This window comes from Corvus moneduloides, chromosome 1 (assembly GCF_009650955.1).
Source record: "Corvus moneduloides isolate bCorMon1 chromosome 1, bCorMon1.pri, whole genome shotgun sequence".
In the NCBI taxonomy this organism is placed as follows: domain Eukaryota; kingdom Metazoa; phylum Chordata; class Aves; order Passeriformes; family Corvidae; genus Corvus; species Corvus moneduloides.
Genome location: NC_045476.1, coordinates 79,511,065 through 79,517,823, shown reverse-complemented (window position 1 = coordinate 79,517,823; position 6,759 = coordinate 79,511,065). Strand labels below are relative to the sequence as shown.

Genomic DNA, 6,759 nt, shown 5'->3' with positions numbered 1-6,759 from the left:
TCTGTTGGCAGGGTTTTAGATTACTTAGGGGGATTCACAGTTATGGTGAGGAAATAGGGAAAAGGAAAATGTCTTGAGTTTTTCATAGCTTTTATAAGCAAGTAAAAATGAGAAACCTATGTTGGTGATGTGTTCTAATGGGAAAGATGAAATAAAAGATCTAATACAAGGTCAAATAAATTGAAGGATAGGTAATTTTTTTTACTTACTGAATCGAAAAAATCTTTAAATTAATAAATTCTTTTTGCTTCTTCCCTCACTTGTCCCCCAAACCAATCAGAAACCACAGAATATTATCAGCTAAATAAGGGAAACAGTTAATTGCATCTCCTTTGTGTCCTGTGTTTTGTGATGTTCCTTCTGTTAGTCTCTGCTGGCCAAAGAATCAGTGAGGTGGTGTCTAGCATGTAACAAAATTACTGGAGGACTCAGGGGCTTACCTGAAATGACATTTATCCCATTGTTTTTAGCTGACTAGATTTCAGCTATAAAGAATCCACTTAAATGTATTTAGTTCTCTCGATATTTGAAGCCCAAGGTCTCATTCGCTGAAAATTTTTTGATGCAACACTATAACATGACTTTCTGTTACACTAATTATTTCCTTCCAGCTGTTACAAGAGCAGCTGCTGTATATTGCACACACAAAGCAGCAGCAAAGGTGCAGCCTTTCTCGTTATCTTCTGCTGATGTTTCTACTACCTCCAGGCCTAAGTTCCATTTCTGACACCCCCGTGGGACCTGCTAAAAATGGATACAACAAGGAGGAAAATTCAGGTAAGCATAAAAGCTACCCTTCACCAGCTTTTCTGCAGCACTTGCTGAAACAGTTTGACAGTGTGATACAACTTGCCTTTGGTACAAAAAGAGAGGAACAAATTAATCATTTTAAATTTATATTTTGCCAAGGATCCTTCTCTGGCTCTGCACAGAGGCTATCATAGAGGTGTAATAGCTACAGGCTGCTGTTGAGAGTAGTCTTCATGACAGCAATCCTAGGCTTCCTGACCCGCATATTGCCATGCACAGTCCTGTATTTCAGTAAGATCTGTTGCACCCACACTGCCCACCAGCCAAGATAACACTACCAATGACCACGATCCCATCTTGTTCTTCTGTGGGCCAAAGCACTCTGGCAGCCTGTATCCGTATCACGACTCAGATCTTCAGCATCCTCACCTATTTTGGTGCTTCATTCATAGCTCATATTTTTTGACACAGGGTGAGTGAAAAGAAGGCTCATGAAGCTGGCCCAAAGATTTGACAGATACCCCAGTGGGGAAGCCACAGTTTTTGGGACCACTCTTGTGATCATATGCACAAGGTATGAGCTCACCACTAAAACCATGTCACTGTGACTGACACAAGTCAGTTCATTCTGCTGGTTGTTATTACACTAAGAGTATGACAAAGTGACTATTGTTTGATGCCAGTTAAAACAGCCTCTCCCTAAAGAATGATGGTTTCATGGCTATGAAGGGCAAGAATCCCCACCTCTTAATTGTGGGATAATGTGGATTTTTAGAAGACATATAGAAGAGAAGTGGGCAGATAACGTTTCAAAAAAAAGAATGAACATGCATGACAATTTATGTCTCTACAGTGTATCAGCATCATGTATCTAACAGAGTATCCTTCCTGGCACAGAAAAAAAATAAAAAAGGAGGGGGGTCAAATGGTCATATTTGGATATTATAAGTTAGTGATCCAATCTTTTGACAAGAGCTGTTAAAATATTAATGGTATTGTGGATCAATCTTTGCCTAGAAGGCAGCTGTTGACATGTCTGAAAGCATCTGTCACACTGTGTTGGGGTCCATCCCAATCTTTTGGTAGAAGAGCTGACTTAGTTATGATGCAGGGAGGGAATGTGATTGCTCTGGGAGCAGTCGTCTGGAAAGGCACCACAGTACTTTTAATGCAGGTCAGCACTGGTATAAGAGGCAGCCATGTGGCATGGCTCAGATGTCCATACAGGAAAACCAACCTTTACATCATAGCTCCCTGCTGAATTTTCGAACAGGTTGTAAAAGTTATTGGAAAATACTGGTCTTAGGTTTCTTTCTTCTTCATAGATAAGGAAAGTAAAAAGTTTGAGAAAATGTATCTCATAATCTTCAGGGTGCAGCACAAACATTGCATGGACATGCTTTCAGCAAGTAGTCAAACACAGAAGAATGGACCACATAAGGATGATGGAAATTTGGTTTTTTGGGGTTTTTTAACATCCTTTTCTCTCCCTCCTGCCAGAACTCCCCTTACTTTCCAGCACCACCAAAATTTAATAGATGGATTTGTCTATATCCAGGCTTGACCATACTCTTGAACACATAGGCTATTTTAGATAAAGGGTATTTTATGAGGCTATGTTAGATAAAGGTGAAGAGAAAATGAATTCCACAGTACATATTATAACCTGAGTTTTTTCATGTTTTCAACTTGTGTCACAAGACATGTAAAGTTATCACAAGAACAGATCATATAACAGTTTTAGCAGGCATACAGTGGTACAATGGAACACAGAGTGATATTCCACTTTGCTTAAACTCTTAAATTGGTAGCCATGAGTTACCACTGCTTTTTGAGTACACAGTCTTTCATTGCCAAATCTGAAAGCCTTTCAACAGCATAGGCGATGATGATATCATTTTTCTATAGAATATAGAAATTATATGTAGAGAGGTTAAGTAACTTATCTGATAGACTTAGAGGTGTAGTTGGCAATAGAACTCATACCTTGAAGCAGCACGGCCTAATTGGGTTTGGAGTGTCTGTAAAAGTGTCAGTTAGAGAAAGGTTTTACTTGAGGCTTGCCTCTTAATCCCACGTGAATCTAGAAAGCTTCAGCACTTTATATGGATCAAGCCTATGGTCGTACTAATCCACCAGCCTTCAAAATTTAATTTGTAAGCAAGATCAACTTTATCACTTCAGCATGCTCAAGCAGCTCAAATCAGAGTGAGCATGAGTTTTAACATAAAGTCCCTAGCAACGGAAGTTAAAGGCTTGTAATATTAAATAATTCATGTTTAAATTAAGCCCTCAGAATTCGTATGTCACCTCAGTGTTTGCTGTAAGTATTCTGCCTGTGGTATAGTGACAAACCTACCCTATTTTATACTGATATTTTCCATTCCCCTCTATGAGATAGAATCAGAACTACTGAACAATAACTATAATCTCTGTATTAATAATTAGGAAAAAATCGGTTTTACTTTAACAATTTGGGAGATCCAACAAGGTTGTTGCATGAGATTCTGGTCTTTACAATGCTCTGAATCTTAAAGAAAGCACTTTAAGCTTTCTTTATGCTACATAACTGTAGCTTAAAGTTACACAGTTATGACAAGCAAAACTGGTACTGTACCCTGAAATTTATTGATTTGCTTTGACAACAGACATACATTATAGGTACGTTAAGTACTTCTCTCAACGGCAAGGATAAGTATTTAAAAATTATCCTAAATTTGAACAAATTTATGTGTTGGAGTATTTTTTTCCTTATAGGCTGAAATGGAAATTTTCAGTTTGTGGCTCATTTGCAGAACAAATTCCTTTTTTGTGCATGAGAAGTAATCAAGGTGCAAGGCATTACCTCCAATTCCAGAAGATGGACATTCCAGCACAACTCAGAGAATAACTTTAAATCATGTGAGCCATGTTCATTCTTCATAGGAGAGTTTTCAGCAATATCCTGTCACAGACTTTCCAAATTATTGAAAATAGATATATTCTACTATTTCTGTATAAATTTTCTTATAGTATTAAGTTTCATGGTAGTTGAGCCTTTCACGGTTGAATCATATATCTGTGAAATACCCATTAACACTTGCATTAATTCTCATTTTTGACCAATTCACAGGCATTATTTTCCTGGATGACTTCGTATTTGATACACAGCATATTCTGTATTTAGTAAATTCAGCTGATAAGTAATCACATGAACAGACAGCACCGATATTGTATTCTGTCAGCAGAAGAGCCTTCTGCATTTCACTCTTGGGTATTTTTGACTGCTATCACAAAGATGAAGGCTGAGTGACAGAGGTGACTTATCTTGACAAGAGATACTGCTGCTTTGCAGAGGACCACAAGGAGGAAAAACAAGACAATCAAGACAGAAGACTTGATTTACGTCCTGTTGTACATACAGTGCATCTGGAATTATATTTTCCTTTGAAGACTGCTTCAAGCACAGAACTGACAATGAGGTATAATTTATCCACAAGAGAAACAGCAGGGTCAGCATTTCAAAGTAAAATTTAATGTAAGTGTTGAGTGTAGTAACAATAACTGTGCTAGTCACTCATCTGTCTTACCATCCATTACAGAATACACAATATACCAAAATTTATATGTTCTGTATTTAGTATCTGGTCATTATATGTTATATTCAGCCTCCTTGCTCTTTGTACTTGCTTATTCTTTTTCAAATCCCAGAGAGTCTTGGATATTTTGGTTGTCTGTATTTGGAGTGAGACTGCACAATAAGGCACAATAAAATCCCCATGGCATTATTTCCTTAGTGTATAGATGGCCACACAGAAGTCAATAGGTACATTTAATAAAGTAAGATCCAATTCATAGGAAAAAAAGGATTATTTCTCTATATAAATTACTCCTATAATGGTCATTGATTTCCATTGTCTTAATTTCCAGGAAGATTCTGTACAATTTGATCTATACTCTGCAATCCTACTTGACTTATATAAAACTTCTGAATTAGGTCTTTCTTTCAATAGTCAGGACAATATCCTACAGACCAGTATTAAGAAAGAAAGACAAAACAACATTTTTCCTAGCCTGTGGGCTCCTCTTTTTCATTGTCTGAACAAAAGGAGAAAAAATATTTCTAGTATAAAGAAGGCTTAAGTTAAATTGCATTAGAATTGAACATTTTAAAGCAATATGTAGCTCATGGACAAAATTAAATAATTTAGTAAATCAGAACTCTAAAGTAACAATTTGAACATTAAAAAAATAATATTCATTTGAGCTTCTTCTTTAAAACATTTCTCTTACAGTATAAAAGGTAATCTTAGGTCCACTTAACACCTGAAAGACAAGTAGTTTTAATTATGCATATGATGCAAAAGAATCAATTAAGCAACAGAGTAATTGTAATATGACTAAGGTCAAATAAGCAAGACAGCAGCAGAATAACAAACAGAACTCTTTTTCCTTCTGTAGTATCTATACATAAATGAGATGGAAATTAAAAAGTAATTACGAGAAATATATTGAATTTGTATTCCTAATAGACTACAGGGTTTTGGCTTTCTTTTCTATGCTCTGGCAGGGCCCAGGGGACTCATACACATTTGCTGGTAGGTGCAGGAGGTTGCTCAGCTGCAATTCATTAATCTGTGTACCACAGGTTGCAATAGTTCTGTAATTATGCTTTTTATTCTGAAAGCATGGCTCATCATGCTTTGGCTTACTGAGACACGCATTTGAGATTTGATAGAAGAAACTGTGCTTTACAGTATACAATATGTGTGCAAATAAGCAACAATTTCATGTGTGGAAAAATATCACACAGCTTTAAAACTGGCCTGTGGTTTGCCTTGCCTTATTCTTGACCAACATTCTAAAACTGAAACAAATAAAACTTTGCAATTAACTTTTTTTTTTTTTTAATGAGGTGAAATCAGGGCTGAAGTTTAAGTTTTCTCATTTAATGGACCAAATTCACATAAAATGTCCATTATATTTTTGTATTTACAGAAGAGAACAGTGCAACACTAATCTACCTGGAGCTACCTTGTGTACTCATAACAATGTCATTTCTATATATAGTTTAGTACACATAAATAGAATTTAGCAGAATATCACAGTCATATGCTTGATTATAGATGATGAATGGTAACTTCTACCAGGTATTCTTTGCTACACATACTTTAACTTTCAGGCAGATAATCTGCTTTCAGGCAGGAATGGCAATGAATAGTGAGCATTATCAGCTTTTATGTCCTTTTCTGGTTTAAAATGCTGTCATAAGGGATTCCAGGCCATGTTATGACTATCCACACCATGAATATCACCTTCTCCTGCCCCCGCTGCTTTAATTCTTTTGGAAAAATCAGTTGCCATCAATTAAGTGTATTGAAGGAAGCAAGGCAAAGGAGAAAATAGGAAAATAACTACTTTCCATACTTTTTGGCTTCCAGTTGGGATAAGCCAGAAAATGGGGTTTTTTTAAAATGTAAAAAAGTTGTATGAGAAAAATTTTTTCACATTCTTATTTTTCTTTTTTTTCTCAGTCAAATGCAGAAAAAGAAGATAAAGTGTAAAACTGAATTTAAATATAAACCTTTTTTTTCATTTTCAGTTGAAAAGAATTGTGTTATATTCTAAAAATATTATTCAAAATGAAATGCTCATTTTGAACAGTCTAAATAGAAATGTATACAATTTCATAAATTACTTTTCCACATGGAAAACTTCAGTGTATATTAGCAATTAGCATTTAAGCCTCTAGTCTGGATGTGGCCTGGTGTCTGGATCTGCTAGAGACTCCACTAAAGAATTATTTTCCTTGGGTGGGAACTGCTGCATTTTGTGTATATGCCCATCATGTGCATCTGGGTGCTTGCAGGAGAGCTGAAAATTCCTCCCATCCCTTTACAACTATTTTGTGAGCAAAGCCTTGCAGTTCCAAATGCAGTGCAGTTATGAACAAGGGCTAAATAACACAATTTAACCATGTTTGCCTCAGAGGAAAAAGTAAGAAAGAAATAAATCTACATGCAGTAAACT

The 6,759-nt window shown here is 36.0% G+C and overlaps 1 long non-coding RNA gene across 1 annotated transcript; it reads left to right on the top strand.

Annotated features, from left to right (window-relative positions):
• The first annotated feature begins 272 nt into the window (after positions 1 to 272).
• Positions 273 to 6,235, top strand: LOC116447787. Its single transcript, XR_004241698.1, has 3 exons — positions 273 to 777; positions 1,222 to 1,324; positions 3,863 to 6,235. It is a non-coding gene; the product is annotated as an uncharacterized LOC116447787 (long non-coding RNA).
• The last annotated feature ends 524 nt before the right edge of the window (positions 6,236 to 6,759 follow it).